The sequence below is a fragment of the Cynoglossus semilaevis genome, chromosome 18, assembly GCF_000523025.1.
Source record: "Cynoglossus semilaevis isolate Cse_v1.0 chromosome 18, Cse_v1.0, whole genome shotgun sequence".
Classification (NCBI taxonomy): Eukaryota; Metazoa; Chordata; class Actinopteri; order Pleuronectiformes; family Cynoglossidae; genus Cynoglossus; species Cynoglossus semilaevis.
Window position 1 is genome coordinate 6,804,813 of NC_024324.1, and position 24,310 is coordinate 6,829,122.

Here is a 24,310-nt window from a genome sequence, read left to right on the forward strand (position 1 = left end):
TGATGAATAACATAGCTAGCATTAACTTTGACTTGCAAAAGTGATGCAAATGGGACACCAGTGCAGGGGTGCCCAATAAGATCACAAAGTGCTGTTGGATCATCAGCAATTTTAATAAATTAAAAAAAAAAGAATAAAATTAAAAATGAAATTTTCGGATTCTATTTAGATGAAATCTCTAGGACTAAATTAGTAATAGTATTGAATCATTCTGAGCCATGCAGCTAAATACTCGCCAAATTCGGGAGAATTGGGAATAACTTCTTATTTTTTACTGTATTTTTGTTGATGATACATTAAAAAAAATAGTTGTTTTTGCCATGTTGTACAAACATTTGACGTGGTGCAACACTGTTGTCCTTTCCAGTGCTCGTTGTGTTACTCAGATCACTTACAGTGTGTAATTACATGGATGCACTCATTACGACACACACACTCATTCATCAGTCTATATTGTTTTGATATCCTATAAGAGCCCACGGATCCTCTTAACTCGCCCCCGCGGAATCAATGTAAACACAAAGGCGCCATTAAAACAGGATCAGTCGGAGTGTAAGAGCGCCATTGTTGGTTCATTATGAAGCAGTGCAATAAAACACATCTTGGAGGGATTACTGCTAATCTGTACTTGCAGCGCATATCATCCCGTGATGCGCATGTAATCGACAGAGTCTGGCGTTTTCATAGTGTTCACGCAGGGGAAATATGTTCACACTAAAAATATTGAACGTACCCTCTTTAAACAGAGACAATGTAATTTATTAATTATAATTCTAATGGTATCCCTCCAGTGCTGCAGCCATCGTGGCCCCACAGGTGCTAGAGTGAATGTTTTTGGCAGCCCTCTAGGTGGCGCTGGTCTATATTTACTGTTTCCAACTATACTGTTGACAGAAAACTGAAAATATAATCGTTATCATGCATATTAGTCAGAATGGGAACTTATACTGTAGTAAATTAAATTTGATGGAAGATAAAAAATAGTAGCAGTGGTTTTGCACCATGAAAAAAACACAACTTCAGTTCAACAGTAACATTCACAACCAGGCCAAATAATGGAGATAATCATAAGTTGAACCAACTTTGTAACTAGTTTTTAGGACCTTGCACTGATGGGATTGTTCATGCATTGGCTCTCATTGTTCTGGTGATTGCCTGGCTTTGGCCAGAGCTCAGTGAATGCCAGAACAAATTCTACACATTTAATTGGCCATCAGCAGCTAAAACCAACAGTGACAGAGACCAGATTGGCCTAATGGACTTGAAATGGCCTTTCACTGACTGACGCCTTTCTGTGCCACCGTAGTTTTCTGTTAAGAAAAAAACTTAAAACTTCATGTAAAAAATGATCTTGGATATATTGGTATTTGTCAGTCTTGTGTTTCTAATAATAATATATGGATGGAGAGGTGTGTGCAGGAGAGTGCATATGGGAGTGTGTGTGAGTTCTGGTCAGGTGGTCCATGCTGCTGTCTAATTATCTTGATGTGATGGATGGCTTCAATTACATTATATGAAGGCTGTGGCAGCTATCTGACAACTCCTCCCATGTCCTTCCTTTTTTCCCCTCTTTCACTCCTATAGATAGATAGATGGATAGATAGATAGCAATGAATGTTTGTTCCTGCATTTGTTCTTGCATGGAAATTAGTTTTCAGACCAGTCCGGCTTTGAACATTGATAAAATATGTCAATAAATCAACAGTAGGTAGAGTGACGGAGAGAAAGACAGAGGGAGAGAGACAGAGTGACTTATGAGGTGCCGTGACATTGATTAACTTAGACAGAAAAACAATGAAGCACAAATACAAAGAGCTGTATGTAATCAGACAGAATGCAATAGCCCTTTTTTTTTTTTTTGAATAATTAATTTTATCTTTCCATCCTTCTTCTAGAACATCATTCTGTTTAGGGCAAGGGAGCTGAAGTCAATCACATCAGTCATGTGGATATCAGGTTAATTAGACAAATGGTCACACCTGTGGCTGCATGTTTGGCAGGAATAAAACCCACCAAACAAGGTGAACATGCAAGCTTTGCCTGGTGGTCTTTATTTTACTGTAGTATTAGTATAATTTTTTAACTTTAAATCACCTTATAATACAGAAAATAAATCCCAGATTTATATAAATATACATATATTTTAATAAATTATAGTTAATTCATAATCCATATTAGATTACTTTCTGAATAACTGATTAACAATTTGCTAATACTGCAGACAAACTAAAAAAGCAACTAAATCAAATTCATTCATTCCAACTGTATGCTACTGCTACGGAGAAAATCATTCCCACATTAATTCTCTTATCTACGGCTGCTGACGAGCCGCATGAGAGAAAATCGTAAAAAAAAAAACTGACAACCCGGTTGCCTCCAGCCTACGTGCTCTGTGCTTCTTCCCACGGATGCAACCTCAACTGCACACGTTCTGATACGCTCCATGATGAGCAACGTTGTGTTTCAGTCCCAGAAAAGCTGCACTTTGAAGTTTGACTCTCCAAGAAAGCACATGATGAAAGCAGACAGACTTAGAGGAGCACAGATGGGTCCTGTGTACACACAACTCTGTATGTACACAATTGTAAGGGCGTAAAGTCCTATATTCACAGCCTCAGACCGAGCCTTCACTTACTGAAGGGAGGAAAAAAGGGAGGGGTGTCTTCATTTTTTGGAAAATTACACCTCACATGACACACTTTGACGCCCTAGAACTGTACCCCCGAGATTCTAGGTTATTTATTTTGAAATTCTACTTGATGGAAATTTAAAAAAAAAAAGAAGAAGAAATTAAATGACATAAAAGCGTAACCTCAGTCTGAAAATAGTTTGCCAAAAAAAAAAGTGAATACATTACTCTGCTGCACAGTGGGATAGTGGTAAGAACCTTTGTCATACAGCGATGAGGTCAGTCTTAGCTCTCTGTGGGAACTCCTGTTTCCCCCCACAGCTTTACCGTACGCAGAATGGGATGAGGTTAATTGGGGACTGGAACCTGACCACATGCGAAGATGTAAATGTGAGTGTTAATGTCTGTCTGCCTCCACATGTGGCACTGGGATGTACTTCACCTACAGACCAACGTCAGCTCAGGCTGTCTCCGAGCCCCAATTATTTTTGACGTACTACCACAGACAACAATAAAGACAAACCCAGAAAAAAAAGCAAGTGTTATTTTCAAGACATTAAAACCTAGTAGTGTGATGTACATGGTTGCCTTTTTACTTCTGTCTAAAACAGAGGATGCTTAACACCACAGCAAGGCAGACAGGACTCAAACCATCAACAATTCCAAAATGCGTTCAGCATTTGAACAAAAAGCTGATGGCCCTGGCAAATACTATAGGCTGGAACTGGCACTGCTATTGTCATTGGCATCAATTTACCATTGTACCCACTGTACCTGACAAGTGATTGAAATAATCCTGTCTAGATTTATCTGGAATATCTTGTTATATACCACTAATCTGCATGCAACCATGGCAACCAACCCTCTTTGTATATCTCACTGGTAAGATGACGCAAAAACGATGTATTGTGAATGGCTTGGGTGACAGAAATTTCTCCTTTTGTCATCTCCGCCTCAACAATTATTTTATATCTGGACTCACTGTCAACTGCTGTTGTCAGGACGGCACATTGTTGTCAGGGGTAAATTACAGTTTCTGGCCTGACAGCAACAGCCATTACACATCAACGTAGCGACTGTGTTAAACAATAGCTTTGATAGCAGAGGTTTTCTGCACATGGATCTGTTGATATTTTTTTCACCCAATGAAGCTCGGTCTTCTTAAAAGTAAACTTTAAAACCAACATACAGTATACTGTATGTATATTTATGTGCATATTTGAGTTGCTAATTGGATGCTTTCTGCATCACAGACCTGGCAACCATGCTTAACATTTTTTAAAATACTATTCGTATACACCCTCATACGCTCCTACTGTCCGTTTTAAGTAAGACATTGTAAAAAAAAAACCACCAGCATGACCAGGTGTTTGTAAAGGAAGTCACGTACGTCCTCCTGTCACTAGTGTGCGGTAAAGTCCGTACCACACCAGCCTGCTGTCTAAACCCTCAGATGTAGGAGCTTACTTATTCAAGGACAGAGCTGATGAGAGGGGCAAGAACCTGGTTCTACGCTTCTTGAAAAGGTCAGTCAGAAAGAAAGACGCTGCTGTGGGCAGTTGTCCCCTTGCTAAAGAAAAGACACATCTGTTGGAGTGTCAAGACTTAGGGGTCAAGGCCTGAACAAACACATGATGCTGCTTCATTATAATGATGCTCCACCTGTCATATCTCCATTCTCACCCCGCACTTTGATAAGCAGTGATTTTGATCTAATTGTTTAAAAAGTGGTGGATTTTATACAGACTAGAGCAAATGAAATGAAGTGCCATTTGCTAAAACTTTGCTGTCCACAATAAAAAAAAATACTTTTAGTCAAAACTCCAGAGCACTTTGGATTGTGTCACATCTGTGACGACTAAAGGCTACAAGACAATTTACTCAACCTACTGACGAGCCAATAGACTAAAGCTGAGTCATCAAGGTCAATCAAGGACAATTGATTACAGGTGTTCAAAAAGGTGACTGCAGAAGGTTGTGGGTCAGTTACTGTACATGGTTTAAACCAAATAAATGATGTAGATAGATAGATTCAACCAAAGCCCACGAGAACTGAGAACTGACATCACTGTGAAAAATAAAAACAAAGGTTGGAGTGGAGGAGGAGAGAGGAGGAGAGCACTAACAAAAGTAGTACAACCTTAGAACAGTCGAATGAGGCAATCCTTACCTGTCACTTCCTCTTTACCACCGTGTCACACTCACACTCCATCTGATTTCCTCTCCTGTCTTTGTCCATCACAATCTGGGGACATTCACCAGGCGATAAGGCCAACATTGTCACTTTGGCACTATTTTAAGGCAAACTGTGACCTTTGGAAGAGACCGTGCTCCCGCTCCACACGTTCAAGGTACAAGTCACGCTGCTGTTCATCCACGAGTGTTGACTTGAAAAACAAAGCGTGGATAGTAATTCGGTGCTGTTTTAAACGTGCGAGCAAGGATGCTGTGAGGTGATGGGCTGCGAATACGGAATGTAAATGGAAGCCTCTGATCCCCACTTCGCAGACGTGGGTTAATCCTTAAGAGGTTCCACTGGGGACACTTACAAGCTCCTCTGGGGAATGGATTTCAAGGGCACACAAGGCACAAGTGGGATTAATATGTAGAGGTGTGTGTGATAAGTGGCTGCAGCATTTACATGTGAGTGCATTCGTGTGTTTGTGTGGGTGCAGGTAAAGTTGCTCTCTTACCACAGCTTCATCAGGAAATGCTGCTCCATCACTTCAGGTAGAAACTGCCAATTATAAATTCTGCAAAAAGGAGAGAAAAGAAAATATAGGGAACAATTTTAGGTCAGCTTTAAAAAAAAGAATTAGAACCTTAGAATACCTTCATCCTATCATACTTAATAAAAAAACATTTATTCCTGTTTTTTTTTTTTTAATTGTTCCTCTCTAACCTTCCTCATGAGACCTGACCTGTAACTGGGTTCCTGAAGATGCACCGCAGTGGAACATGTGAAAGTGTGTCTGCTGGTCCCTAAAGAAGAGCATCCCTTGAAGCACAAGGCCCTGCAGCCACAAAGAGAGTGAGCGCAGGCAGAGAACAAATTTAGCAATGGAACTGAAGCATTGGGTAAAAAGAAGGTCTGTTGGAGGAGGATGAAAAAGCTCGGGATGGCACCAGTTTAATTAAGTAAAGTCTGTGCTAAATTAGTGCATTTTCACTGGTTAAAACTGGTCTTATTTTAGGAGCTAATAAAATACTTTCCCATCAGTCTCGACAACAGTCTTTTTTCTTGCCGTCATTCTATGACTCATTATCACTAACACACCCCATCAGTGTGTGTTTGAGGCTGTATGATGCCGTCGGCTAATTTACAGACTACATTCACTGTTTGAACACGTGACAAATGACAGACACAATGATGGGACTCTTTCCTGCATTTCCCAGATGCCCAAACTACAGTTTGATGTTCATCAGCGGGATCACCTGGTAATCATATTTGTCCACGTCCTGTGGCTTTGTGACAGGAGCCAGAAGGGCTGCGTCTACAAGTTTTTCCAAAGGGTTTGTAAAATGCTCCGTGTGTCACAGGACGCTGTTTTGTTGGCTAATCTGACGCGGCCGTCTTTCGTCAAGCAGAGAGCGACAGATGCTCTCAGAGGCACCCATTGATTTGCTAGAGAAGTGTCTATGCAAGTGTGTGTGTGTTCGCGTTGGTGATGGTGGGTGGGGTGCAATGTGTCGCCAGCTCGCTGCAGAGATAATTAGAACACAACTCTTTTGCTGTCCCTGCAGGACACTGATCCAGCTGCTTTCATCTAATATAGGTCAGCTGTGACACAGCCCTGAGCGTGGACACCGATCGGCACGGCTCGGCGTTCTCATATGTAATCTATGCCATCGTATGAACATGTGATCCTCCTTCTAATCTGTGCTTTGCTACAGTATGTATGTAGCTAGAGTGCACACAGAGACCTATGCAGGTGTACACATTACTGCCTGTGGATAAATGATCACAGTCGGTGTGACAAAAAAATAAAAAGAAACAGACCCTCTCTACATCTGTCATCTGCAGTGTTAATATTTAATTATGAGTCAGCTCTCTGACACAGAGACATAATGCTGGTCAGAATCAAAGCATATTCACTCACCTCATTATAAAAACAGTGCCAGAGTGGAACGTGGCTTAATGTTATACACTATGCGCAGATAAAATTCACATCAGGACACTTTAGGACAACATCACACAAATGTGATGTTTGTTTTGACTTATTATAGAGTTGGAAATATTTAAATAAATATATGAGTCTGTAGACATCAGTGAACATGACAGAGGCTTCTTGCAAGTTTGGGAGAAGGGTCACGCCTTACTAAAAATACAGCTTTGTTCCTGAGTAGTGGTGTCTTAATACCGAAAACCACCTGTGTCACACTGATACCACTGAGTCTGTTAGGAAGTAAATCCATTCTTCAGCACAACAATGACCCTGACCATACAGGAAAACGGCGTGGAAAACAGCCTTCAATGTGGAGAAGAACAAAAAGTCCTGGGTGTGATCTGAAGGCTCAAACACAGCTTTGATCTGAACATCAAGTTTATCTGGGATTACTTGAACAGACAGAAGGCTGTGAGCCAGATTAAAACCACTGAAGAAGTGCGCTCAGTTCCCCCGAGATGTGTGAAACAACTCTGCTGTTTAAGTGCGTGCCAGCGTACCTGGGAGACCTGATGATTTTGGAGGCACTGGGTGGTCACACAAATATTGATTCACTTCACAACTGTTCCTGCGCTTGACATTTTGTGAAAAATATAAAAAGGAAATATTTTACTTCTTTTACACTCTTGAGAATTTTTGTTAACAAATGGACAGACAAGAGACAAAGAGCAAAAAAAAGTTGTTTCAATTATTTTTGTTACTATTCATTCTCCAACACACCTGAGAGAACAACAATTCCAAACATTCTGTTCTTCACAACAACTTAAGATTTTGAAGCTTTTCTCTTCTCAACTTCTAACATTTCAGTGCTGTGAAAGTACCATGGTTAAAGGTAAATCCTAAATATATATTTTCAATGCTGTAACGTTTCCTGCTCCATTCTCTGTTTTATTTTTTCTGACCAATTGTACTAATGAACCTCTGAACCACAAACCAGTAGGACGTTTTGTGTATTGTACCACGGCGCCCCCTCACTTATGATGCAACACATTAGAAATGAAAGTCCTAAGTAAACAGAACGCGGCTCAGCCTTCGGGACGGATGGATTGGGAGGCCAGGTCCGTGTCGCAGTGCGGAGGATCCATGCCTCTTCCAAACTCTAATCACCTCTTTCCATCGCCATTCAGACTCCATTGGTTTTTTTTCTTTTCCATTTTCGCATGCCTGGAATGTGCAAAGCTAGCAAGTGAGGTCACGCAGGGCTTTAAACAACTGCGGCTATTTATGCAAATATAATCAATATTTAATAGTCCCTTTCTCCACTGCCGTAATCTCTCTTGACCCCCCTCACCCTCCACATCTCTCTCCCTAACAAGAGGCTGCAGCAGGGGCATTAATTAGGACCAGACATGTGCCAAAGATTCCCCATTGGGCAGCAAGGCCAGTTCATACCACGCCAGGACTGGACAGGTCTGGCTTTGACTAGTGTAATCCAGGAACAGTGGCCGACCACAGAGACGTCCTTTGTCACAGAGCAATCTATGGTCAATACAGTCCACAGATGTTCTAAAGCCAGTTAATTGTATTAGCGAGGCTTTGGATAGACTTACCTTTGTACTCCGAGACACAATGTAAACACAATCTATGGACATTAGGGTCAAACCCGATATTCATATCATGCTAGAAAGTACAGGACAAAGTACCTGAGATTTTTTCACGTTTTACGCTAAGAGTACATTCATCGTAGTACACAGTGAAGTCCATTTCTTTGACACAGACCTAAAGTGTCATGACTATCACCCAGTCGCACAGTAGCACTAATGCTAAAAACATATGTAAGAGATCCCGTACACTGTAAAGGCCAGGAGCAACCTGTCTGTTGGACGGAGCACGATTAAGCTGCAAGTTAGATGACAAGGCTTCAGAGACTGTTTGGGTCAGGATTTTTTCTCGCCAAATGAAGCGGGAGGAAAAAGAGATGACGAGAGCAGAGAGCAAGGACAGAAGCAATCCTGGCTTTTCCCCGGTGGTCTATTAAAGCAGATGCACACGGCAGTTGGGTGACAAAAGGCAATAAAAGAAAGATCCTTGGGAGGAAAAGTTAGAGGGATAATGCTACGACAGTAAACTCTGATGGAAGTATAGTTGTTATGAGCAGAAAAGCGTTTTGATGCATTTCACTGGAACTGCTGCGGTTCGTAAATTTTGTAGCATTTGCTCACGGCTCTGAAAGTTTGTGCCTCAAGTGCAAATGCATCTGCAGCGCTGACCTTTGAGAGAACCCGAGTTGGAAAAAAATAAAAGATTACAATTACTGCTGGGTTTCACCTCGCCATTGTTCGTACACTCGTATTGCTGGGGTATTAAAATGCTCTGTGGAATGGTCAATTATTTTTCATTGAACTCCTGGAGTGGTCATAACAATGTGTCACTTTGAAATGTATCAACAATGGAAGCAATTTTCATGTGAAAATATGACATGCGATTGGCATCAAACAAAGAGATGATGATATTCGCACTCATCTTTTATTATTTATTCATTTATTTGGACATTGTATTGCAGTTTAGATTATTAATGCAGTACAAGGTCTAAAGTTTAGGATTATTTTTTTTTTTCTATTAAAACTATTAAAACTGAGCTCTTGACTTTCATTTTTATTAACCTTTTATAGAATAGTGAAGCATATTCATTATAGTCAAAGGGTTGAGGATTATGCTTTAAAAATATATGTAAAAAGATACACATGTGCAGTATCTATATACATTACATACATATTTATACTAGGTATATTATATATAGAGAGATTTATATACATACTGTATTAAAAATATAATTAATAAATGTATTTAATAAAAGGTAAAACTAAAACTAAAAATATATGAATCTAGTTTTCTCTCATTCAACTACACACAAACACACGCCCTGTGCTTTCCATTTTGTTCACATGTGGGTGTCAAAAAGACGAGCGGCTGTAGAAGATCGACTAATCTGGGTAAATAAATCACAAGTCTTCTGGAGATTAGCTGGTCTGTGTGATGTCCATATATTTTTTATGTGTATGTGAGACGATTCCCAGGTCACACAGGGTGAAGTGATGACCCTCAATTGGCTGAAGATACTTGCACCACACCACAGCACCTGAGTTCATCTCCAGTGCAGGGCCTAATCAGATGGGGCAGTTCAGCATGACCGGGTGGACAAATCCTTGTTCTGTTTTGCAACAGAAATGCCTCGTTTGCCATTGCATGTGGTGCACAACGTTTTCCAGTGCACATCTCCTGACTCTTTAACGCTCTCTGCATGACGACACTGACGGCCTTCCACACATCGTGTCTCAATATGCCGACCACACCTCGCCATTCAGTTCACACACAGGGAGCAGCAGGACAAAGAGCCTGCCTGCACTGTGAGCGGACACACACATGCGGTCTGCTCTGACGGTGATGAAGGAACCAGCTCCAGCCTGGCCTGCCAGACACACTGCACATTCAGGTGAGGTGCTCGAATTACAGTGATCTTAAGCCGGGACCGAGCTGCACACAGGAATCAGAGGCATGAGACATGAAAAGGAGAGAAAGCTATACAGGCAAGGGAAGAGCTGGACGAGAGGGAGAGGCTGACACAGATCAGGTAATAGAAAAACTTAAAGAGAAAAATAACAGGAAAAATATTCTTCTTTTTGCTTCATAGAGTGTCATTACGTCAGTCGTATAAAAAGGTGAATAGGGTAAAAAGGCTACAGTCATGTAAAGTTCTCTGGCCAACCATAAATGTCATTCTGTTTGCAGTAACACTAGTTGCCAGCAGAGGCAGTCTACAAAAATTCTCACAGGTCACTTCAGGGTTAAAAAAAGGTCCAGTACAGATAAAATATATAATCATGGGCTTAATCAAATTTTAATAAGATATAACTAATGAAGCTGTTCCTCAGCTATTCTTCTGTCTCCCTCCTATTACTGTCTATTCTCTGATGCCAACTTCCAAAAAGATCACATTTTGAGCAGCCTAAAATAAACTGTACTCACAAAACCTATTAAAAATTCATTCAAGCAATGAAAAATAAGTATGATCCTGCAACCCAGTGTCTGTGGACTGCCAGCACTGGAATTTGTCCTGTCTCTGTTTACTTCCCTCAACCCCACCCTTCTTCTCCCATTTGTCTGGTTTTACAGTGATGAGAAACAACAGTTAACCCAACCAAAATAACCTCTTAAAAAAAAGTTGAATATGGCCCCTTATTGCCTCCTGTTATTCATCACAAGTGAGCAATTTAGAGAAGGACTAAAGTTATGATTAATTCATTCCACTGCTGCAAGTAAATATAACAACAGTAACAGCAGCTGCAGCCCCCCCCCCCCCCCCCCCCCCCGCTCTCCTATCACTTATCCCGCGTACTCTTTCACACTAACATGACCGCAGACCCTGAAAAACATTCCACGTCTGTGTGGGTGTTTGAACATATCGGTAATGTATGCACGTGCATGTGTTCTACAACACAGTACGGTCAATATCCCTTCATTCATAGGACACTGGACTTATTTTTGATCATTAGACAAATACACTAACGATGCATCAGTTACACCAGGAATAAATGCTGCGCGCTCTGCCCGCCGCTGTCTACGCGGCTCGGTGTACAGTGTGTGCCCAGGCGGTCACAAAGAGGTCACTTTGAGTATGATGTCCATTAGTGGCTGACTGTTGGAAAAACAAGGAGGGTCACAGCTGGGGTTTACAGCGTCATCGTGGACCACGTCATCGGACGCCGGCCAAGGTCACATGCTGGGCATTAACAAAGGAACGCATCAGGCGAACATCACCTACATCTGTTTGTGGATTCATTATTGATGGAGTTTGTTTTAAATTATATATTTATATTCCCTTTAGATGACTATAATTACTTCTTTTATTCCTATTGCTATGCCTTTATTACTACGTTTATAATAATAATAACAATATTAATAATCATCATCATAATTGTTATTATTATTTTTTTAATAATATTGGTAACAATAATCATCATCATCATCATAAGAGATTCATTAAATAAAGTCTTCCCTATTTACTCCATCCATTTTCATTCTTCCTACATTTTTGTTTTCTTTATTCAACCTTTATTTTTTAAAAAGCCGGTGTTATGCTTCTATTACAAACTTTAAAATGCTAATATGTTTGTCGCTCCTGCTTATCACACTTCACCAGATCCAACTTTCTCACCTCTCACTTCATCATGGCTGAGATAATTTTAGCCCTTTAACAAGGACAGTTTTAAAAGGGAGGAGGGACGCGAAATAAATTACAGCCAGGAGTAAGAGTCGTACGTAGGTCACAGCTGATGTCATGGTGGAGCAAGTCGCTTCAGTCCAAGTCATCAAAGCCTCATTATTCCTTTCACTCAGGGCCGTTCTGGCAAATTAGCTTCAGTGCTCCACTGTGTACACGTGTGTTTCACTGTCACACTCGTGCATTTCCAGCCCGGTGTCTATCCGCATGCTGAAGTGCTAATTAAGTCTAAAAATCCAGCCATAGAAGCTGTGGTCATTCACCGTGCATGAGCAGAACACAGGATCAAAAATGTGGCCCATCAAACAACCCCATTTACTGATGATGAGTAGAGGGGGAGAGAGGGGGAGACCAAAAGAAGTGTTCATTTAACAAAACGTCTCAGTTTTCTTTTTACTCACACACAGCCTTTCTTTCAGTTTACTTTGAACTCAGCTTTTACATTTAGATGATAGGCTGGGAAAAAAAGATGAGTCACAAATGTGAGGAAGAAATATTCATTCATCTTCTACCACTTTATTATTTTCAGGTTCGTGGTGAGACCTGGAGCCAATCACATCAGTCAGTGGGTGAGGTGCACCATGGACCAAGCTTGGGTAAACTACGGCCCCATGGGCCAGATACGACCTGCTAGTCTTTGTAATCAAGTCCACCAAACACTGGTACAATATATGGTAAAGACTGATGTCCATCCTTCTAATACACACGTTATACAGAGGAAACGCACACATGGCATACAGAAAGACAAATAGGTACCATCAGGCATTGAACCAGTGACCTTCCTGCTGTAAGGCAAGAGCACTAATCACCCTGACATGGTTGGAACTAAACACCATCATCTACTTATGCACTCAGGGGAACCACAGGCTGTAACTGACTGTCTGTTGTGAATCTGTGTGTGAATCATTTTTATATAATGTACGTTGTATTTAAGATCCATTTAAAATGGAATAAAATGAGGAACGTGTGATAATCAGTGGGCTGTAAAAAGAAGGGAGAATGACACTGTGTCACTTTGGTATAATGCAACACTGAAGAGTCCTTATTTAGCAGCATGTAAATCGTTGTTCTCATCTCTCTGGTGCTTCTGCTAAAGGACACCACTGTTACTTTGTCCTTCTCAAACTAACCCCTGCATACACTATACACTTCACATACAGAACAATAAGAAGAAGAGAGAATCACAACAGCACCTTTTCTTATTCTGACATATTATTCTTTTTATATATTATTTACTATTATTTGTGACAAACCTCCTAAATATTAATATCTGTATCAGGAACTTGTGTAGATGCAGCATGCACGCCAATTAGTGGTAAAAATCTGCAGGGTTACGGAATCACAATGGAAAATGCCATGTACGTACACCTGAGGCCATTCAGAGGAGAGGCGGGAAAAAAAGACGGTAAAGGGCAAAATACGACTCCACATTAATTAGTTGAAAGGAGCAAAAGTGTTGCTAAGAGTTTTGACAAGAAGGAATGTCGTAATTCCAATATCACTCACTTCCCTCCGTACCGTCTCTCTCATTAACTGGCTGTCATTGTTGCAAATGTCTCCATGCGGCGTGCTTGCTCGTCCGGCGAAGCACCACATCATTAGAGCGGGGTGATTATCTCGTCGTGTGTGATGATAGTGACCAGCACACAAACAAACAACTACAAGCTGTATCTCGCTCTACTTCCATGACCTTTTTACTATCTGTATCCCTGCTCCTAACCAACGACTAAAGTGTTGCAACAGAGGGGTGGAAAAGTCAGGTGAATCAGCAGAGGGAGGAAAAATGTGAGAAATGCCACATAGGGTGTAATAGGAGACAGAAAATGTCAGTGTGCGCTGTTGGATGTGATAGTCGGGAGCCTGCTCACGTGCTTCTGTCCAACTATGTCTGAATGCTAGGATTTGGAATAAAAGAAATGCAGCAGGAAGCAAAAAAAAAATAAAATAAAAATGACAAAGACTTCACACTGCATGTCAGAGAAAGGGACACCAGTCGAAATTGAAAAGAGAGAAATCACTTTCACTCCCACTGAGACTCATCCACGCACTGTGGAATTATGTGCGGCATCGTCTTTACCACTTGGCTTGTAGCCCTGAAGCTATACAGAGATTAGCTTAGTTTCAGTTCTGCAAAAGATCCGGCTGCACTCTGGCTACGATCTAATAAAAAAATAAATAAAACTACATCTCTGTGCATTAAGACCTGAGGGTGAACTCTTCTAGAAATGAGGCCGAACAAAGACGGCAATATGTTGAAGAAAAAGCCAGCTCTACGGGATCTGGTTCTATATAATTGCTGAGATCTCACGAGAGCAATAGTCGTTGTTACCGTCATGTTACCTGGCAACACGGAGCGTTCACATTTTAGGTAAATAGTTGATGTGTTCTATGTGGAAGTTGATGTTTCCACTACTAGGAAACTGGTAACTCCTCTGCTTTAGGGAAGATAAGCTTCTGATGTGCAGCCGAATCAGCAAGCTGCTGGGAACTTGAACAACAGTTCTTGGCACTTACAGTCTCTACCTGTGATGTTGTTTCTCATTATTTTCCCCGTGTTAATCTGGAAGTGCGCCTCATTAAACTGAGCAAGAACATCGACACACTGTCAGCAACTCCCGGGAACAAACACACATAAAGGAGCGTGTTCACACCCACACACACACACACACACACACCCACACTCACTAACCCATATGTGTCACTCACATTATGGAGCTATTTCTCCTTTCATTACACACTGACATACCATAGATTTCCAATATGATGACATGTGGCGTTTTGCAAATCAATTTTTCATACTTGGCAGTCTATGATTATACTGAATGCCTGGCCAATAATGATGGCCTGAAAAGCCCCGCAGTGTGTGTGTGTGTGTTTGTAACTGAGTGTGTGACATGCAGGATGGTTTGGATGAGTGTAAGCTTCCCAATAAGATTTAAAATCTTTTTTAAAAATTCTGTGCTTTAATGCATTATGTCATACTTTCTTCATTTGCAGGCAAAGTGTGGCTTCAACTTTTCCAAATAAAAAAGTTAGCCTGCCTGAATGGCACCCAGTGCTAGCATTTGCTATGGTTTTGCCTTGCTGCTCATCCCCACACACCGCCCTCCACAGTCCAGAGGCAGAGCACTCTGTGACATCCATAATGCATGAGATTATTGCTTAGAAGTAGTTACACTAAATCTAGACAACATGGTAACAATTTGGCACAAAACAGTACTGTACCAGACCATACCCACCATACACGTACACTACAGAAACCCACCCACCAAAACACACAAACAGTACATCGAAATATAAAGTACAAGTTCACAAATTCAGCCCTTGGAGCCTGCAGCCACCATAGCGCCTCTTCATCTTCATGTAGTTTTACTAATTCATCAAGTGAAAGTCGTGCACCACAAGCGGCACAGCCCGTAATTTACTATGCACTGCACTTAGGTCTGGAGTGGATCTCAAATGGGTTATACTTTCAGTCTCCGCTGCCGTTCTTTATAGACGACGTCAAACCAATGGCTCAGCTACCCACGGAGGCGGAGAAAAAAAAAAAGAAATAAAAAATAAGTGTGAGTAACACGTTACACTTACTCCACTTCATATTCAGCAGATCTATTCTACCTATACTTCTTTCACTCTGTGGTTTAACATTCCCCCCTTCTGGAAGGGTCTGTCTACTTATGCTCATTTCTCTCACCTCTCCTGCCCTGAGGTTGTGGGCAGAGTGCCAGAAGAGAGAGTCTCAGTAGAGTGTGTGTAAATTTGATCCCTGACCTACCCTCAATACGTCCAGACCATCAAATATACATGAATCTGCTACATATTTATTCCAGTATCCCGTACAGTACTTGTGCCTAAACGTCTAAATGCATTCAGATTAAATACAGTATATGTCTTCATTAACTGTCCCCTAAAACCCACAGTCACATATGCTGATGCTTTTTTTTTTTCAGATTGTTATATTTTACTGCAGACTCACCGGATTCAAAGTCTGCTCTTGGCTGATACCTTTTTTTTTAATTTTTTTTTTCTATCACAGCATCAGCAATTTCCTTTATTTCTGCAACGCCAGTTTCAAGCAGAGACCAAGCTTCTCTGAGAGTGGCTCTCCTGAAAGATCAGCAGTGTGATAAAATGACAATCTCCCTCACATTTGGTGAGCGTATACCTCATACTGTTCATGAAATGTAATGGGAAAAGAGTCACAAATCCAAAAATGTCGCCACCCCCCCTTCCAAAAAGAACGCCTCACATCATTCAAACCCAACATTTACAGCTATCAGCACTTACGAAACTGTATATAACAGAGTGACAATGAGGGTGGCATCGAGTGGGCTTAACTGTCAATTTTCACCACTATGGATTCAATTCAGCCCAGCTTTAAGAGGGCAATGCCTCTCAAAATTGATTTGATGGATTTTTCACAACAGTGTATTGTACTGTTGAGTTCTTTTTTATTCTTTCCAAATACCTTTTTTTTTTTTAAGATTTACAGCTGTGCTGTTGAAAGACTGAAGATCGAGCTTGTACCCCAGTCGAACAGTTTAAAATCTTGGCCACTAGAGAGTCGTGGTTTTCAATCTTACAAGTTCTCAAATCTTAGCGAAAAAATGAAATATAGAACCAATTTTACAACCAGGTGCTAAAAAAGAGAAAAAAAAACTGTGGCAAAGAATGTGGTATATGACTACTTCATGTGTGTACCGCTATTTCAACATCACTCGTGTTCACTTCGCAAGTCTTTAATTAAACACGATAATGGGTTCACCATGCCGGCGTACATGAGCAAGGTTTTTAAGTGATGGATATGCAAATGAAAACCACTTTACCTGCTGCTGCCCTCTTCCTGCTTTTAGGCTTAAACTGAACAAAAACAGCAGCAATAAAAACCGCAATACTAATTGAAAATCCTTTAGCTAAAACAAAAAAATAGATGTGTTTTTTATCTTTTATTTAAAGGGATGGTGCCTGAAAAAAAAAAGAGATATTAATTGGTATTTGTCAGGTATTAGATTTATTAATATATTATATTTAGATGTACTGTAATTCTTGCCCATGGAGCAAGCCTCAAAGAGGACAGAGATTGTCTTTCATTCAGAATTCATGAGTACGCCAATGTGCCCTCCAAACTGAAATCCAACCTCATTTTTAATTCTCTCACTCCACCTTAAAGGGCTGGTCCAAAACGCAGATATCTCAAAAATTAGAAACAGGAAGTATATCAAATATTGTTAGACTATCAAACATTTACTGGAACAGAAAGTTATTCTTGAATATAATTCAGGGATGATAAACTACATTATCCACTTTACCTTCTCCAAACGAAACTTTCGTCAAAAGTCCTTCATTTGAATTAGAGAAACGACAGATCAGATCCAAAACAGTAATTCTCTCATTTTCGATGCTTTGTACCATGAAATGCAAACATGCTGTTTTTTTTTTAAATTCCTGGTAGCAGCTATGCGACATGCAAATGTCTGCGCTGTTATTTTTGAAAATACTGTTTATCTCAGAACTCTAGATTTAAATGGCCCAAGAAACTCTCTCTTTGTAAAAAATTGAGCCATAAAATTGCCATCGGAATGGATAAAACCCATGTCATTTCAGCCAATGGGTTTTTCTCTACTTATTTTGATGACAACAGCAATATTGTACCAAAAAACAATTGGACAACATGGACTGATTTGACCTAAGTCAAACTTTTTTACTCCACGTTGTTTTTCTGCCCTTCTATGTGAGGCTGTCTCTGTGTATTATTCAGCTCCAGTGAGTGTTTTTGATACAACAACAGACCTTGCTAAGTGACGATTATTTAGTAGTCCTGACCAGTGACATGGGTGTCAATCACAGGGGCATGGTCTCTAACACAGTACCATGTACACAGCAGTGAGCTGCTGCCTGGCCTTGAATCTAAAGACCAATCCTCGTTATCCCCAAAACTATAATGTACTGCATTTTTTAAATGTGTACGAATAAAAATATGTGAAAAACACATGCATCTACCTGCTATTATTTGTCCATACGTTCCATCTTTGAGTTGTTGTATGTATTATAAAGAGAAAGAGACAAGCAGCAGGGACCAGAACGAATTAAACACAATCCAAAAATTATTGTTGAGCTTCATCTGTAAGGCTGTTGACTCATGGCTGTCCACGCCAAACTGCCATAGTTTGAGTGACAACATTTGATAGCCTTCAAATGTAATCGGCAGTACGGAGCAAAATGAAAATTGACTCAGCTGTGATTTACTCTTAACCTGCAGTTCTCTCGGTACGTGTAATTCCCTTTTTTCGCCCTCCCTTTCAAGTGTAACAGTAAAAGCTGAGAGCCTGAACGCAGAGAAACAGACAAAAATGGGAGAAATGAAGCGATCGATGACAATTGTGTTTGGAGCGACCACTGTGGTTTTAAGAAAGAATGGCAGGGAACGTAATAGAGATTGAGTGAGGCAGTTAGAGCTCCTGTGCTAGCGAAGTCGCTGGGAGAGGAGTCTGGGAAAATACAGTGTAACAGCGTGATGCTGAAGGAACTTTCAAATACCAAAATAACAAGAAATTGATTTTAGAGCTGCATTACTAGACTTTTACATTTAGACATTACCTGATTAAAAATCATCACAAAGGCATGTGTGTGCACGAACAGACCCCTTCCGACAGTGCGCGCACACACATATCGGTCCAGGTGTCAGTGGAGCGTATATTGTAGGTGAGCTGCATGTTGTGATGAGCTCCAAGCTCATTGAACCGCGAGCCCTGCACTCTCTCTGTCCCGTGTCAGAGCAGATGGCAACACTGACAAGCCGTGCACTCATACATCATTCACCATTCATTTAGCAGGGCAGTAAGTAGTTGTCTGTGTGTGTAAGTGTGTGCGTGTTTGTCCGCAGCGTACTGTATAGTGAAGTGACACTGAGGAGATGGGCTGTCAAGCACTTCCTCACACTGAAGCTAAGCTGTGGGAGGCTGGAACAACTGTAATGTCTCTTTAAAGGTGCCACCTTTTACAGAGTGTGTGTGCACGTGAAGGAAGGAAGGGAGGAAGGAAGGAAGGAAGGAAGGAAGGGAGGGAGGAAGGTAAGAAGGAAGGAAGGAAGGAAGGAAGGAAAAAAAAAGGGCAGGTAGAAGGAAAGACAGAGGGAATGAAGGAAGGATGGAAGAAAGAAAGGGAGGGAGGAAGGGGCAGGTAGAAGGAAAGACAGAGGGAATGAAGGAAGGATGGAAGAAAGAAAGGGAGGGAGGAAGAAAGGAAGGAAGGGAGGAAGGCAGGAAGGTAGGAATAAAGGAAGGAAGGAAGGAAGGAAAACAAACGGGCAGTTGGAAGGAAGGTAGGAAGAAAAGAAAGAAGGAAGGAATGAGGTATGGAAAGAAGGAAGAGAGGAGGGAGGGAGGAAGGAAAAAGAAGGAAGGAAGGGAGGTAGGAAGGAAGGAAAAAAGGAAGGGAGGAAGGAAAGAAGGAAAGAAAGAAACACCGAAAGACAGAAAGACAGACAGAAAGCCTATTAGTGGGTGATTGATGGCATGTGTCAGCTCCCACTGTTCTACACATGGATTGGACTGAGCAGAGAACAGCTCTGCTGAAGCCTGTCAAGTCTTTTTGAGTTCTACTCTTTACTCTGTAACCCTCTGAAGCCGAGCAGAGAGGAGAGGCAGATGTGTGGTTAGGGTTTCAACTCATCGCCATCATCCCTCTCCATTGTTTGGGTAATATCTCTGTGCATGGACTGCCTCCAGCAAAGAAGCAAGAACCATCTGCTCTGCAAAGTTCTCCACTGCATTTGGCTTTTGCTTGTAGTTTTTCCACTTTCTTTTTTCTTTGATCCCTCCTTGTTAAACAGAAAAAACAACTAATTACAACAGCTTCTTTTATCCTAGCATTATCTTTAGCATCCAGACTGGCCAAACAGAAATCTTATATTCAGTATTTACCTTAGTAATGCTTTAAACAGTGCTGGTAGTGCATCAAACACTTGAAACAACATCCACTGATACTGACAGGTACCACTGATTTATGAAGAAGCACTCAACCATCTGGCCGAGGAGCTGAGACCATGAAAGATTGAGATTTTAATTGTTGGAGAACCTCAACATTAAGGCTCTTGTCATTTTTACACAAACAATCAAAAATTGCATTTCCTTCCACATTTCCTATCATTCTGAAAATGAACCAAACAGTGGGTTGTCATTGCAGAGGTTCGACCGATGGATGTAACGGTATCTAACCTTGATCCACAACTCAGTCTGTGTACATTTGCAGAAAAAAAATCAACAACAAAAAAAACAATCAAATCACCTTGAATTCCCAGATGTACAACGAGAAGAAACAACCTGTGACAGCTTGAACATTACACCCAATCTGTCGTCAGGCAGACAGTCAAACAGTTAACACAGTCAAAATTGATTATTACAGCCACCGACGGAAGTCATGACAAACACTGTTGTCTCTTTATTCACTTGCTGAACTACTGTAACTTTTTTTAAAAATTTAACCTGCCACCAACTTTACCTCCTTTGTTGTTCCTACAACTGGTGCCCAGCAGGGTGCACTCTCTGATACGCTGCAACAGAGGATTCGTTTTCCATTAAACGAAGCTCTTATGCTTTTTTTTTTTTTTCTCCAAATGTGATCAAGTCAAACAGCCCACTCTGTTCAACCGGTCTATTCATTAGATAATTAAAATAAATTGCCACTTAGCTAAATCAATGCAAGGAGCACTGCTGCACCATGAGTCTCCCCAAGGATAAGGGTTAAGTGAAACCGCGAAGCCGACAGCAGTTTGACTGAAGCAAGGTGATGGAGCGTTTCCTGGTAAGCCACTACTCCAGTAAATATGTCTTTATTTGGTGCGTTGGAGGTTATTTAACATGTGATGCACCAACAGCTATATGCTACTCTCCTATACATTACTGCACAATGTATATAATACATATATAAAAGGCTTGAACTGGAAAGTTTACCAGTTGAAGTTGGGAATTAAATTCAAAGTGTTGGACATGTTTGGGCAGCAGCACCATGTGAATGCCGTACTGGAAACATTGCACAGAGCAGTGCTGCTCCACTGCTCGTGTGCCAACTGCACATGTTGTGTGTTCACACTGGGAGCATCTCTTTTAGTTCAGAGTGAATTTTGTACCACACAAGGGCTGCAACATTGGCAATGTGTTGGCTGTTTCCTCAACATGTTCATGATCTCGGACAAGTAGAGGTATACATTTAATATTAATATTTTTTAAATTATTTATAAATAATATACTTTTATTTTATGCTCTTTAACTGCACAGTGAAAATTTAAGAATGATGCAAAAAATGCAGGTATAAAGTACATGCATACACTGAGCGCCTACTACAGTACAAATATCACTTCTCAGACAGCTGAGAAAACCTGCATGCTTAAATGGAGGAAGTTAACAATAGAATATCAATCTCCACAAATGCCATGACAGACTGTTGTCTATTTTCTGCATCATACTGTACAAAAGACAAAGCACCAGGAAGACAATATTAGCTCCTGTATGGTTTGAATACGGGAACCCGAGTGCTCGAACGCATTCATGACTAATCAACGCATCGCGTAAACGATACATCACATGGACGTGTGATACAAATGAGGTACACGAGTTGGAATATTTCTTAGTCCAGGGGAAGCGTTATAAGGCAGAGATTGGTAATAATAAAACTTTCCCTCAGTCAATGCACTCCGTGTGTAAGTGCTTGTGTGTAAGTGTGTACTATTTACTGCCCTCGGCGGAGTGGGAGGTATGATTTGTAGCAGTAATATCGACAGGAAAGGCCTTGAAATGAGGTCTTTCCTTCAGGGAGCCTTCTTACCATTCTCTACTCTCTCTAACACACAAATGAACAACACAAAAAAACAAAACAACACAAACTTCCAAAGTATTAATACACAGACAACATATTCCTTCCATGGTAACAAATAGCTGTCACCTAAGTAGAAATGACACCATGTCTTAGGCTGCACTGGTTAAAAGGTGGCCCCTCAGGCCATTGGATTATTTCAGAATTCCTTTGGTACCTTTTATTTTTTTCTTTCTGTTTTCACTTGTACAAATAATTTGTAACTTGCTTTTGTTGATTGTTTAATGTCAGTAACACACACATTTTACTGATTTACTATAGTACAGGCTCTTAATGCTTATTTGGAGTCTCCTGAGTAAAGGTTTTCTTTTCTATTCCATATTCTGTTTAGGCGTTTTGTAATGAAGCTGCTATCCATTGTTTACATCATGGTTCTGTACATTTTCAGAAGTCATTTTTCAATCATCCCAGCAGTCACTGTGTGCGGTTGGCCCGGACGGACAAGTGTTGCCAAGTCTTGTGCTGTGACTGAGTTCCTGCCCAGCTTGCATCCCCAGGGGATGCCGAAGACCTCTGGTTAAGATGAACGGAAAACTGTATCTCTGTTATTTTTCCATGGAGTCCACAGAGTCCATCTTCACTTCATTTGCTTCTCTCGCACTACAAAGAGAGTGACAGCCTATGTCACAGGCGATCACATGATTTACAGGTGACCAGCTAAGACTGATTGACAAGGCAATTTTCTTTTCAGATGAGAAACACCTAAGAAGATGAAAAGGCCAGAGGATCTCCTGCCATTTTGAAAAAGGCCCAGAGGCCATCAAAGATTCAGTTCACGTGTGACAAATCCCGTTTTGATCACAGCAAAGTAAAATGACTGTCACACTGCAGGACCACTTATCAGAAACACAAGGAACACCTGCAGCAGGTTCGCCTGCCGCTGTACTCATCTGAATATGCATAATCACTTCAGTGACCGGTACAGAGCGCAAGATTTTACGCCGGATGAATCTGGGTTGGCTTTGAAGTAGTAAGTCTTTCAATCTTTTGATGAAGAGTCGAGGGGGAAAAAAAATCAGCTTAAGATGGGTGTTTTTGAGTAAGTGTTGTAAGTAGTCTTCTTGCTGCATTTACAACCTGTATGACCTCAGTATTTCCTGTGCATCCACAAAAGAGGTTCAAATTGAACTGAGAGAGAGGCAGAGAGAGAGAGGGAGGGAGAGAGAGAGAGAGAGATGACACACACTCCACCGTTAGACTTCATTGAGAATCGGATGAATCCACAGCCATTTGAAACTTGCCAGACCTCCTCCCCACACACTAAACATACATGAGCAGATTCTTTACACACAAACACACACACAGACACGCACTCCATCTTCCATCTCCATCTGTTTGTGCGAGTTTTCCCCCTTTCAGTTACCCAGCATGCCTTTCACCCCTCAGAGAAATAGGCCTGTTTAAAAGTTGATGCAAAAGAAAGACGCGGACATATGTTATAAATATTGAGCGTAATAATTACGGTAACAGACACTAATGGTAGAAATTCAATTACGCCGGTGAGGTTAGTGAATTATCTTGTGCAGTTTGCATGCTGGAATAACAGATCATTAAATACATCTTCATATTCTGCAAAATGACATTGACATTGACCTTCAGGTCAGGTCATGGTGATGTCAAAGATGGAAAACACTAATATTTATTTCCTCTGAGAAGCATTACCACGGCTGTCAAGGTGAAAACGTGAAAACTACATCATGTTCCTCAACAACAGCGGTCAGAGATGAGTCACGGAGCGGCGACGATCTGGAGGGGGTGACGAAAAGGTCACTCCAAAACATCATTAATTACAGCTGTGTACATGACAAACTCGATGATTTTCAAGGACAAAGACTGTTGGACATCACCAATAAGCCACTGTGTGTGTGTGTGTGTGTGTGTGTGCTACAAACAGCTTTTAGAAGACATTCTGACAGAAACAATGATTTGTTTGTACTGAGGTCATTGGGCGGAGGGCGGATTTCAAAGGAGAAAGGAGTGACACCAGGCACAGTGAAGCTTTTAGTACTAAATTATAATTGGTAAGCAGGAAAATTAGCATTTAAGTATTTTCCTGGACTTTCAACGCTACAACAACACATTTGTGAGCATGGCATCACAGCTGAGTTTCACTTTGTTTTTGCAGTCCAATCTTGGCCCTGCCAATGGTGTGAAACTGTTTCAGCAAACTGTGGAACCAGCGAGACAGAATCATTATGATTATCATTACTAATGTGACAATAATGAATTACAGCACGTAGTTCCTTTACTCCCTACCCCTGCTTTAAATGTTCTCTAAATGACCTGCCCTCATTCTTCAATTCACTAAAATGATCACTTATAGTATTATTTTTTTAGATTTAAATTAATGTCTTATATTCAAATATTAGAATCAGAGAATGATTTAGCAGCAAACAAAGGTGGAATTATTAATTTGAAAGAAAA

At 40.9% G+C, this 24,310-nt stretch overlaps 1 long non-coding RNA gene across 1 annotated transcript in view; it reads right to left on the reverse strand.

The window, feature by feature from the left end:
• Positions 1–221: 221 nt before the first annotated feature.
• The window catches only part of LOC112488519 (uncharacterized), a 53,333-nt gene continuing 29,244 nt past the window's right edge, over positions 222–24,310 (reverse strand). The window contains exons 5-6 of the long non-coding RNA XR_003052654.1: positions 5,323–5,382; positions 222–5,186 (exon numbers count right to left, since the gene is read on the reverse strand). This is a non-coding gene — a long non-coding RNA (uncharacterized LOC112488519). The remainder of the gene's footprint in view (positions 5,187–5,322; positions 5,383–24,310) is intronic.